Genomic DNA, 13,406 nt, shown 5'->3' on the forward strand with positions numbered 1-13,406 from the left:
GATTATTAAAAAGTTCAAAATAAAACGAATGCGAGCACTGCAGGTGAAGTTCCAAAAGGAAAAATTAATATTGGTAATTATAATATTGTTATGATTATACGATTGATAATTAATTAGGGGGTTTACCGTGCCGAAGCTAACCTGGGCTATGAGGCATGCGGAGTGGAGTGCACCGGAGTAATTTTTACCACCTTGTCATCTTTAACGTGCGCCAAAATCTCGACACACGGGCGTTTTCGCTTTTTGCTTCCATCTGAAAAGCAGCCGCCGCGGCCCGGTTTTAACCCACGTCCTTGGGCTCAGCAGCACAACAGCTTACCCACTGAGCCACAGCGGTGGGTGTGTTGTGATTGCATTACTATTATGATATTATTATTGATATTTTTTGAGATTCTACTTTGCCTTTTTCAATGAAATTGTGTTTTCTGTTGTATCATGTCAGTTGACCTCACATCGGTTGTATGAGTGGATACGTTGTCCACGTTAAAGGCTCATTTTCCGTTTTTTTATCCTTCGCCACTACAAAGGCATGCGGCTATCCTTGGGGCCCGTAATGAACCCTTCATTGATTGATTGATTGATTCATTGATTGATTGATTGATTGATTGATTGATTGATTGATTGATTGATTGATTGATTGATTGATTGATTGATTGATTGATTGATTGATTGATTGATTGATTGATTGATTGATTGATTGATTGATTGATTGATTGATTGATTGATTCTACGAAATTCTCAATTCTTCTGGTCGCATAGCCTGAACTCTCCGACGAGATGCTTGTTTTTCAGCGAGGGCTGCCACAAATGCATGGTTCCCGCGGAATAATGTAGACCCGGGGTCAAAAGTTTACAGGACACGATTTTGATTTTCGACGTTAATTTCTCTGTTCTCTGGTGACTAAGCTCCTGCTGTGCGTGTATGGTGACAATACCCTGAAGCGTGATGCGTCGCTTCAATTTCAAATTGAGCGCTCAGCCCTCAGAGAACAGAGACTTAACATTAAAAGTCGAAATTGTGTTATGTAAACTCTTAACCCGGGGGTTCATTTCTGACCACATTTTATAAGGAAGAGGTTTCTGCGTTCCGTGTTTGAGACATGTTGCCACACCGTTCCGGCTGAACCGACCACGTAGCGGCGTACGTGCATCGATTTGACATTATCCCAAAATATGGCTCCAGTTGCGAGCATGACGGTAAGGGCATCTATAATAGCAGCAACAAATGTATTATGACTGTAGTCACTTGCTGAGCACGAGGACGCGGGTTCGATTCCCGGCTGCGGCGGCCGCTTTTCTGATGGAGGCGAAAAGCAAAAACGTCCTCGTGTACGAGATTTCGGCACTAAGTGACAATAACTTTACAGCGTCACTGGTCATCCCCATTTGCAGGGCGGGATGGGTTTCAACTTTATTATTGCGAAAAGGTTCTGTTAGATAAATTGTAAATGAGGACCGTCCGGTTTATTTTAGCTCCGTGTAGGCGCTGGGCGCAGTCTGTCACCCCGTTTAGTTAATGGTCTCTATCGCACCAGAAGCGCCGGGGGTGAAGCTAAGGCGAACAGAATGTCGGCATACCGTCAAGCCAAACAACTACACATGCCCGAGCTATAGATATTGGTCTCACCCTAAAGCTACCCAATTCCGGATGCGCCGTATCAAGTATTGTTAGAAGATCATCACGTAGCCATACAGTCACAAGCAAAAGTTTACGTATTACGATACTCCCTGAACAGGGACTCTTATGAAACCGTTGCCGTGTTTACGCTACCCGGTATTGGGATTGCAGATATCAACTGCGCATGCGCGAACAGTTGCTTAAAATGGGCAGTAATTGGATTATATTTCCCCGACCCCACCGAGATGTCCGCGCCAATAAATTGTAACCTCGCGTCTTGATAAGAGCAAATGCACTGCAGTGGGTGCCTCATGCCTGGTAGATCTGAAAAAAAGTAACCTTCGTTGGTGTTGCTTTTACGAGTTTTTCTTAGGTATTACTGCGGAGTAAGACGAAGGAAGATTTTTCTCAGATGGGCCAGCAATATAGCCGCCCTTACTTCTGGTCAGCCTCGCTTGCCTCAGCTAGCGGAGACGAGTTTGTTGGCTCGCAAAGCGCCCTTACGCCTCCAAAGGTGCGCTGGCAAGACAACTTAAGTTCATGCGCAGTTGTTACAACATATTGTGCATTTTTGTTTGTTCCGTAATATGAAGCGAAGGCATGAATTCTAGTCAACGTCGTTGGGTGCTGTCTGAGCACAGTTTTCTGTGGCATCTGCATCATATTTCCTTGTTTGATGCTTTGAAGCGGACGACTCCAATGTAATAAAAATGAAATCATTGTGTATTAAACATCAAATCGAAGACTTCAAAGATCAAGCTGTTTTGAACAAAAGCAAAGCCCTCAAACAACAAAGCTTGTTGTCATATACGTTGCGAGCCTAATTCGCCAGAACCCGGTTCTTTTATTAAAACAGGTGGTAAGACGGAATACCCTTGTAAGAATTGTTACCAACATTTAATTGAATGTTTGTTGAAAAATGCCCACAAAAGCTAGTGACATTGGGTAGACTGTCTACTGAATGTCTATAGAATTCCTAGCAACAAACAAACAACTTTTTGTCAACCGTTGCTCACCGCGTTCGAATTGAAACACTTATGTAAACTTTCTACACAACAAAATTGTGTAGACTTTCTACTGAACGTTTAGCGTGAACTTTCTACTCAATCGCTGTTACTAATGAAATTGTTTCTGACAGCACACTCAAATTGTGATGCATGTGAAAAAGCCGGCCGTTCGCAGACCGTGCTGTTAATAGTTTAACACCAGAGCTTAATTGAAGCTCCACTATTTTTGCCCTAAAATATTGTGTAGCGACACAGGTGGCACACGAACACATGACTTTTTCCCCAAGATATCGACATGAGATTTGGAGCCACAGACCATTCACTAGAAAGTTGGCTTTGCCGCAAATATTCTGTCAACGCTACTTTTTTCTGCACACGCTGTCAACGTACACTCTAAACTTTTTTTCCTCCCATATACTCCCTAGAGGTTCTTTTTCGCCTGTCCTCTAGTGGTCCTCCTTGTAGGAGTTTTTTTACTACATGGAACAGGGAGGTTTTGTTTACCTCCTCAAAACAGGGCGTTTTTAGGTTATAGAAAGGAGGTATTTAGGGAGTGTTAAGAAATGTTCGGGAGAATTTAAGGAGGTCAAAATGGAGTATTCTTTACATCCTGAAGGGCGTTTTTAAGTGATGTTTATGGAATTTTTAGGCGGTTATATAGGAGCCTATTATGGCTCCCTTTGGAAGTACTTATGTTAGTTTAGGGGCGCTTTTAGGAGGTTCAAGGGAAGCAGTTACTTCTTTTGAATGGAGTTTGACGAAAGCTTGGGGAGTTTTGTATGCCTTCCGAAAGGAGGTTTTCAAGGCCACAAGGGAGAATTTCTAGTTCCCTGCGGGAGTACTGATTTCACACGGTTTTTCTCGATTTCAGGTTTATTTCAAACGAACTTTCGCAGACAAGTTTACATGGTACATGGTGTACACAAGTAGGTTCCGAAATAAATACTTATGGCGGCCTCATATTGAAATCACAAATGGTACATTGCTAAATAACACGCCAGTTAGGAATTGAAGACAGCAATACGATGCTAGTTGAACAAACCGTAGAAACAATATTACTACAAGAACTGGAAATACGCGAAAAACAAAAGCACAAACACAACCGCATGGTAAGTGAAATCATTATAGAATACTATCGGATCGAGAACGCGTCAGTACTTATCAGAACTTATCAGTACGCATCAGCGCTCAGTACAGAGTGAAAAAAAAATGGTTTCAGTGGTTTACAACAACAACAAAAAAATTCAGTAGGTGGTGAAATGAGCGAGAGCTGTGTGCTAGTTGAACAAATTGTAGAAACAATAATAATACAAGAACTGGACATACTTGAAAAACAGATAGGCACAAACACAACCGCATGGTAAGTGAAATCATTATATAATACTAGAGGATCGAGAACGCGTCAGTATTTACCAGAACTTATCAGTACGCATTAGTACTAAGTACACAAAGTGAAGAAAGAATGGTTGCATTGGTTTACAACAACAAAACAATTTTTCAATTTGTGGTGAAATGAGCGAGAGCTGTGCAACGATTTGATATTGAAAGGTAACAAGCATTTTGTAGGTGGTAAAGGCACAAGAGATAAATGATGTAGGAGACAGACTACAGTGAGATGGCTATGGATAAATGAGTAATATAAAGAACGAAAAATATGCTGCGGAAAATACCAGTGCGTTTTGATAAAGACACAAATGCGCCAAGAGATAAATGGCACAAGAGATAAATGATGTAGGAGACAGACTACAGTGAGATGGCTATGGATAAATGAGTAATATAAAGAACGAAAAATATGCTGCGGAAAATACCAGTGCGTTTTGATAAAGACACAAATGCACCAAGAAAAGTGACCGAGTCTGACGGGTTAATTCCAATGATATAGAACAGAATGAGTGGTATCGCGACAGCTTCTTTAGAGTGAGAACAAAAAGCCATGAAATTCGTGTTTTTCGGATAATTTTTAGTTGATTCATTTCGCACCAGTTGCCAATATTACTTAGATAATTGTTTCAAGTTAAATTAGTTTGTTAATATTATTGCTTCACTGAAAGATAGCTGTATTATCAGCATACAGAACGGCCCATCAAATACCCCTTTTCAGTAAAAAAAGAAAAAGAAAAAGTCAGAAATATAATACGGAATTCTTTTTGACTACTATCCAATGATTACAGGATTGAAAACAAATATTAGTGAGCGATATTGATGCGATAGAAGTTAATTAGTTCTAAATCCTTCACACGTGGTTTGGTGCTGGCAAGGTCCAAAAAGGCATGTTAAACAAACGTTAGAGCTCTGTGTGCCTTCTTGGGATATTGAATGTTGAAAACCCAGAACGATGCAAACAGACTACACAGTCCTCCCAGTAAAGATGATGCAGTCAAGACACGCTGGCCATCGATGTGGAGGCTAACTTCCCCGTTCACGGAATGCAGGCTGGGAGTCAGAGGAACATCTGCCTGAAAAAGCAAAAAAGAAAAAAAAATGCCCCACATGTAAAATTCAAAACAGACACTATGGTAAATGAACTTAATAATTCGGTACAGTAATAAAATTGTAAGGCCAGGTTCCCTGCGAATTCCAGTACCTAAATTAGGAATGCAAAGGCTTCATAAAACCAAGTGCCAGTACATTAACCGTCGTGGCTTTGGCAGCAATAAAAAAGATATTACTTCCGCACAATATACTCGAGCACAACTTTAAATGACAGTGAAGATAAAATGCAAGTCTCTGTAGGTTGATAGATTAGTTTTTGTTTTTGACTGAAGAACACTTTGGTATTGCATGATTTTGTTAACGGCTGTCTCTTGCTTTAAGATGCCAGCTTGCATCTATTCAAGTGAATGGGCACACTGTTAAAGATTCAAACCCTTACACTGCCTCTCCCCTACCATGGTGGCTCACTTTCATAGAAAAAGTGCAGCTTTTTCGAGCTGGACAGCTGTTGCAAGCCGTGGCAATACTCACTTCTGCTGGAGAGGCCAACTTGGTTTCCGAAGGCAGCCTTGCCTTGTATAGCACAGCCTATCCTGCCTTAAGATCTATGAAGTCATTCAACTCGATCATGTATCAAGATCTGCAGAAGAAAATCGTGTCAACAAATAATGAATTTATGCCGGACAGCCACCCACTGTTTCAGTTATACTTGCAGATCCCTCCACCTATTTCCCTCCTGGTGTTACATCCAAAGTTAATTTGTTACGGCTTGTCTCATCAAGTATGGTCATCTGTCATAACACAGCTAGTCATACAGGAAAGTCCTTCACTGGGTCAGAAAACACTTTCTTTTTTTACAGTAGTGATAAACTAGGCGACTCAGTCATCCGTATTCTGACAACTTAATATTCTGTGTCACCGAGCTGACAAGCATGATTGGTGCATAAGGTCATTTGTAGCCGCAACCGTTACTACAGCCTTGTTAGCTAACGTAAACCTCGTTCGTGGCACCAAATTACTTGTGATTGCATGGCAACCAAAAGAAAACAGCTGAAACGGAAACGCTATTCTCGCAAACTTACCAACGCTGCATACCACACACACCTGCCTTAGTTAATTTACCGTGATTGTAGAAGTTTCCGTCACGCAAAACCACAGTGCACTTTTTGGAGCTGCAAGCTCCGTGTCAAAATCAAGTGTCAGATGAATCGAGTAATTTTTGTGAATGGTCTTACTATTGGTTATGACAAAGTTATTACCAACAAAAGAAGAGTATGTGCATTGTTCTTCTAAAAAATGATATCCTTTTTTATGCCCGGCAGACTTGTGTCATGCTACGGCAAACTCGGTTCTCTTCCATAAGGGCATGAATTTGTGTTTTTAATTACGTGGCCCTAGCTGGCGACTGACGGGCCCCGATCGTATACAGACCCCTCATTGTCATCCGAAAGGGAATAAAAACATTTCGGTTTCGAACCACGTCGCCGTCGTGGTCCACACTATATGCATCTAATCGTTCGATAGGCTCATAGCATCTTTTACGCATGTCGCCGTTTCCTTAATAGGGTACGCTGTTAGATGTGAAGAGTCGACTCAAGCGAGCAAACAACCCCACCGAATCTACAGGGCACAGTTTTCGAAGATATACAGGGCACAGTTTTCGAACAAATAGATATTACAAAGTAGAGCAGTTAACTAAAAAGAACACGAACAGTTCGATGCATATGAGAGACGGAGTCCCACAATATTCACCGACCGGGCCCGACGATGCACCGCTGTCGGAGGCGATTCGGCTACCTGAGTAACCGTCACGTTGCTTTGAAACGACTCCGCACGCGACAAACGATTTCACCTCTAATGCCCTGTTACAAACCGGCCTACAAAAGAATGCGAATGCATACCCCAAAAGTCACAAACAAGTACAATAAAACGAGTGTGCGCTTTTTTCTTTGCCCGTGCGTGTACGTGCTGTGTGCGGCACGGGTACTTCGCAGTTAACTCTATCCAAACGTTTGACAAACGGATCGACTGATAACAGACCACTTACCAGAGAGCTGTCCACAGCTGTCGCCGTATCCAAATGCTGTTAGCGGCCGTTCCTCGTGTGACAGGGGCACATAAAAATCTTTCCACCAAATGGCACTACTAGTCCTTCTCAAATAAGAAAAAACGATGGCCCAAGGCGAGGCTTGAAGCTCCGGCCGCACCGAGTCACCGGCCGCGCTGCGTTGATAGCACGGAGGTTGTTTACATCCGGGCAGCAAGTCGTGCCGCCAGGGCAAGTTGAGTCCCTGCAGTCGGGTGCGTTGGCGCGCTGGCACGAGAATTTCAATCGTCTATATATGCGCAAGCAAGCGAAGCAGATGAGCATTGCAATTGTTTGCAACGGCAAGAACTGTCTCTTTGTTACCAGCAGAGTTTGACAACACCTATCGCCAAAATAAACAGATTGAAACAACACGTACGCGCTGTCTGCCTGTGATCGCGCTGGCTGAAGCATCTATACGGGTATACGTACGGTATGGGGTTGGTAGCTGCATGAAACCGTCGCGTCCTGCTTACTCGTTCTAATTAGCATTAGGCTACGGTTGAAGTTCTGATGCACGCAAGCAACACAAGACTAACATGGCGACCGCCCGCTTGAGATGATTATGCCAGATGGGGAGTTTATTTTGGACGTGGTACTATACAAGGAACCGAACGCCATCTCACAAATGGTGTTAAGTGGTTCTAAATCCTCCCTTTTGCTACACGGATGGGCAACGGTACTACCATGGAGGTTCGTCCACATTTTTAGACCATGCCTAGGGAGTACATTTTTTTGCTATAAGTACTTTTCAGGGCACATTACTTGATTAAAACTCCATTTCCGGCTAATTTGCGTTTACAGTGTACGCAGTTCTCGCCAGAAAATAGCTGATAACCGCTCTATAACTTCAATGTTCGACCAGCACATCACTTGGCAGATAGCATATATTTTGACAAAGCTGATCCCCTCGTAAAAGGCGAGTCCAGCTACGCGGTGTGTTGCACGAGTCAGGCAGACCCGCGGAGAATTTAACGGGGAAGCGTGTGACCAGAGATGTCTGATAACAAAGGAAGGATAGGCATGCGCAAAGCGCGCCTGGCACGCAAGTTTCGTGAGCCTCGCGACCCTAGCCGTCTGTGGCGGAAGATGGCGCAGCAATGCAATTTTGAGCCACTCCACCACGCACTGCAGATCCCGCAAAGTTTTTCGGCCGACTGTACATCAAGGTCAAACTCCAAAACGCTAATCGCTGCCCAAAGCTCTGTGGAGCATCCAGTGCTGTTCAATTTGATTCCGCAGTCGGAACCCTTAAAAAGTACTTTCTTGTCTCGGGATTTTTCATTTTCGCTTTTAGGAGGAAAATTACCCACGTAATTTTCTAAAAAGGAGTGACCCGGATAGGCGGCATGTATGACAGGCCCAGCAGTTATCTTGCATGGCCTCGTAGCGGATCACAAGCGAGCACTGGTCAAGTGTACGCATGCCCGTCAAAGAGCGTTCCAGGTAGGCGCACGCGCCACTGCGAAAAGCAACTCCGGCTTGTCACGTGCTGACGAATCGTGCTTTCTATTTCGGCTTTCTATCTTTGTCTTTTTTTTTTTACCGGAGGCCGCACCACAACATTGTTCGAATTACAGCTACCTTCAGTCTGCTATTGTTGAAATCAGGCGAAATGGCGGCTGCTCAATTCCATTTTCCGCCCAAATCTTCCGGTCTGTTTGATTAATAGATGTTTGTGCACAACTAAATGAGATTGTCTTAATGTATCCATATTCTCATTCATTGCTTGGCTGTTTAGAACTTTCACCATATTTGTGCTAAAGCACCGGCGTGACACAACTGGCCGACTGAAATGGCGTCTGCTTTTTGCCGGTTTTAAGGCATACTTACCTGGTGCTGGGCTGTTCGGTGGTCATGATGGCCGGCGCCCCAAGCAGAGGCCCGTCATTGCACTGCGGCGGGCTGAAGCTTGCCACTTCCCCAAACTGGGGCAGATGGGGCATGCAATTTTTGGTAGTGGGGTCTGGCGTTCGCGCCGGCCCCTCCCATTTCAAAAGCCAAAATAAGATTCGATGTGGGGTGTCCCGAGGTGCTGTGAGAGCAGCAATTACAGGACAGGTCGGACCACCGAGCTCTGCGCCGGCGATCTGCGACTCCAAGAGAAGAGGCTCGGCAGTGTCGGGACCCCCCAGGGCTCGGTCATCTCGCCGTTGTTATTCAACCTCGTTATGATCGGGGTGGCCGAGCGGCTCTCTCGAGTTGAGGGGGTCCGGAACACCATCTACGCCGATTATATCACTCTGTGGATTACGGGAGGCAGCGATGGTCACATCGAGAGCACGCTGCAAGAGGCCGTCGACACTATCGAAGGCCAGCTAAACAGATCCGGCTTGATCTGCTCGCCGAGAAAGTCGGAGCTGCTGGTATTACCACCGAAATACGTCAGGCGAAACAAGAGCGAATCCAGAGACTACGAGGCGATAAAGATCGTGACGAGTAGCGGCCATGTGATCCCGGAGGTCGACAAGATACGGGTGCTCGGCATGATTATAGACAAGCGTCGCGGCAACGGCGAGACCGTTGCCCGCCTTACAGCCAAGATCACCAACGCAGTGCGTCTCACCAGACGGGTCGCCAACCGCAACGCCGGGATGAAGGAGGAGAGCTTGATTCGGCTTGTGCACTCCTTCGTAATCAGCCACGTCGCCTACGTTGCAGCCTTCCACAATTGGATGCAGTGCGAAAAGAATAAGATCAACGCCCTGACACGCCGAGCGTACAAGGCGGCGCTCGGGCTGTTCGAATGCACAAGCAGCGACAAGCTCCTGAGCCTGGGGGTACACAATACCCTCGAGGAAATTGCTGAGGCGCAACGCTCCGCCCATCTGGAGCGGCTCTCTACGACCGAGACCGGTAGGCGCATACTGCAAGACTTGGCCTTCACGACTGCGGCGAGGAAGGCGAGCAGCGACTCTCCTGTCCCGGACGAGACCCGGCGTCGGATTCGGGTAGACCTCATCCCGAGGAACATGAATCCGGAGTATAACAAGGAGAGAAGAGCGGCGAGGGCCAAGGCCCTCATCGACTTGTACGCCAAGGACGAGCACGCAAGGTTCGTGGACGCGGCCGAATACCAGGGAGAGAGCGTGGCATTCGTGGCTACCGTCATCGAGGCGTCGTTCGGCGCGACGAGGGCGGCGGCGAGCGTTCGGGTCCGAGAGGCGTGCCGCGGAGGAGGTGGCCATTTCCCTGGCCATTGCCGACCCCGGATGCCAGACAGTGTTATGTGATTCGAGGAGTGCAGTGCGGAATTATGCCAAGGGCAAAGTGTGCGGCGAGGCTGTGCGCGTTCTGTGCTCGGCCGACCTCGAACGCGAGAACAGGTGTGTCAAAATCAAGTGCACGGAGCAAGTTTATCTTGCTCCGTGATCAAGTGGTTCCCGGCGCACGCGAGCAACGATGCGTCGGACAAGCACGACAACCACAACGAGACGGCACACGCAGTGGCGCGAGCGCTAACCAACCGCGCCGCTGCAACCGACCGTCCACTGTGGTGTAGCGCCAAGGACCGTTTGACGACGTTCAACGAACTTACACAGTTCTACCGCTTGGCTCGAAGGACTCTCCCACCCCCGCACCCGGGTCTGAGCCGAGCGGAGGCGGTGCTGTTCAGACAACTGCAGACTGGGTCCTTACCCACCCCAGTGTTGATGAAGTATGTGTACCCGCAAGTGTATGTGAGTGATGTGTGCCGAGTGTGCCAGCGGGAGAGGGCCACCCTGACGCACATCCTATGGGACTGCACCAAGTTCCCTGACGAAGCGTCGACAAGTACAACGATTCCGCCGCGGCTCGCGGCTGCGGCGAAGTGCTACGATCAAGAAATCCAAACCTGGGCCGTCCAGCAGGTCTCGGCGGCTCTTGAAAGACAAAGGCCGAGCGAAACTGCCGGGACGTTGCCCTAAGGGCGACCGAACGCGGGAGTAGCACGCGCCGTAGTCAAGTAAAGACCACCCGCTGAGAAGATGTAGGGGCCCGCGTCGCGGCGCCATTTAATGGTGGTGTCGCTCTGCAGGCGACTACAATAAAGTTGCTTCTATCTATCTATCTGTTAGATGAAAACCGTTCTGTCTTCTTGGGCAGTTTCCTTCTCGTGCAGGACTTTGAAGTAGCAGCTTGCTAACGCTGCTTTTGTAGCGTAAGCTACACTGGCCGAGGTTGACCAGTTTCGCGTGGACCTTGAAGGGCCGTGCTGCGCAAGCGCGAGGAGGATTGGATTGGATTAAATTCGATTTATTAGATTGGATTGGCAATCCAATCCAATTGGACTGCGGGTGTGTAGAGAATTGGGTCTGCACATTCGCCGCTCTGCGCATTCCAGAGGAGTGACGTCATAGCTGCGGCAGGTGCACTGGCGCCGGTGCGTGCCCAGCTGTGCGCCTCCGTTGCGCAGTAGCCAAGTCTGACGCTGCGCCGGAGCCGCTTGATAGCCGTTTCGCGTTGCTCCCGGAGAGCCGTGCTGCGCATGCGCGAGGAGCAGTGACTGGACTGGACTGGATTGGATTGGATTGGATTGGATTGGATTGGATTGGATTGGACTGGACTGGACTGGACTGGACTAGACTAAACTAGACTGGACTGGACTGGATTGGAATGAATTGGATTGGACTGGAAATCGTTTTAGCAGCAGTAAGCATGATAATCAGCTAACCGTAGACAACCATGAAACCTAAGAATAATCAGCTGAACCTTAGCTTACGCTACGTATATCCTGGCATAACCGAGCTAAGCCAGTGCTAATTTTTGTCGAATGAAACGACAGGATTTGTACAATGAATTCCACTGCCCCTTTTAAGGGAACAGTCATTGTTGGTAAAGCGAAAGCGTTAAATGCCGCGAGCGTCGAAAAATCCGGCGTTCACCGTCTTCATCAGATCGGGCCAAAAAGAGTATCGGCAGTCATACTCTGTGAAGGTTGTTGACTAGCGGTAACGGTGACTAACACGCGTGTACGACAAGACGACTACATTTTCATCCCATCGTAGACCAATTTTAAAAGCGGAGCTGTTTAAGCTTGGTTCCGGCCGAGCCGGGCGTCACTCAAAAATCGGGGCAGCAAACTGCAGTGGCGGGAAATGCTAGGTAAGAAGTGGGAGGGAAAGTAACGACGAGGAAAGGAGCCGACTAGTAGGTGTAAGGAGTGCACGGAGCGGCACAGATGTGGGGTAGGGAGGGGCGCGTGGGACATTGGCTGCGCCTAGTGATGACGTAAGCTCTGACGTGCCAGTGTTCTCCTAGTTGAGAGAGACGGCGTGCACTCGGCTACACCAGTGTCCGACCCACCGATAAGATGACCAGACCTTAAGGCACATTCCCACTGGCGTTTCGCCTCGTCGCGCGACGACGTGCGTCGCGCGATGAGGCCATGAGGCGGGGTTCGCACTTGCGATCAGCGATGATGCGACTACGTTCAGCGCTGCTGCTTCCCGACTTGTACGACCTCCTTGGTGCGTCAGCCATTCACAGTCAAAGAAAATTATGTTACACGAGTGCGACAAAAGCAGGTAGAAAGCAAACTAAAACACATGCTACTAACCTGGAACAATGCCGAAAGCATTGCGGGTTGCGGGAGGAGCAGGAAATAACAAACTCAAGAAGGCTCTTTTCAACATACTATTGCACGAAGAAATGCACACGCTTGCTTTCACGCCACAACACCCGCATCACGGCCCACAAATCTCACTTCTTTTCACGGGCGCAAGGTTCTGACCCCTCCGAACTCTACGCGTGTTTACCAGTCGCCGATAGATGCAGGAAGAGGCTGCAAGTCAACCTACCGTCTCGCTATCCACCTGTATACGATGATTACTTGCTTTTACAATCCATACACGTTTCTCCACACTGGTGAGTTCCACACTATTCGTTGATTAGTGCACGCGTAGGCTGTAGCCACTGACGAAAGAACCAAAGCGCACGGTAAGTTGCTTGCCTGCCCTACCCGGCCGAGCGAGCCCAGCGGCGGCGGCTCGCCCGTCCGCCGCCGTTTCCATAGCCGGATGTAAAGAAACGTTTCGTTTCCGGCTACGTCAGCCTACTCCGCGGCCATGATTGGCTTACCGGTTTTGCGGGGCCGTCGCTCGACGAGGGAATTCGGACCGAGAGCGATCTGCTCCGCCGTCGCAAATGGACGGAAAGCGACGGCCGGCTCGTCGCTTTGCGACGTCGCTTTTCGTCGCGCGACGAGGCAAATCGCCAGTGGGAATTTGCCTTAGAAAGGCCAAGTTAAAGCTAGTGTAGACCACCGCCTCCGCTGTTTGTC

General features: G+C 47.6%; 1 protein-coding gene and 1 non-coding gene across 2 annotated transcripts in view; both read left to right on the forward strand.

Moving 5' to 3' along the window:
• LOC144138901 (uncharacterized) overlaps positions 1–13,406 on the forward strand; it is a 917,654-nt gene that overhangs the window by 168,603 nt on the left and 735,645 nt on the right. The window lies entirely within an intron of this gene.
• Positions 8,970–9,132, forward strand: LOC144140100 (U1 spliceosomal RNA). Its single transcript, XR_013316316.1, has one exon. It is a non-coding gene; the product is annotated as a U1 spliceosomal RNA (small nuclear RNA).

Source organism: Haemaphysalis longicornis, unplaced genomic scaffold (assembly GCF_048455015.1).
Source record: "Haemaphysalis longicornis isolate Haplotype H1 unplaced genomic scaffold, Haemaphysalis longicornis Haplotype H1 scaffold_5, whole genome shotgun sequence".
In the NCBI taxonomy this organism is placed as follows: domain Eukaryota; kingdom Metazoa; phylum Arthropoda; class Arachnida; order Ixodida; family Ixodidae; genus Haemaphysalis; species Haemaphysalis longicornis.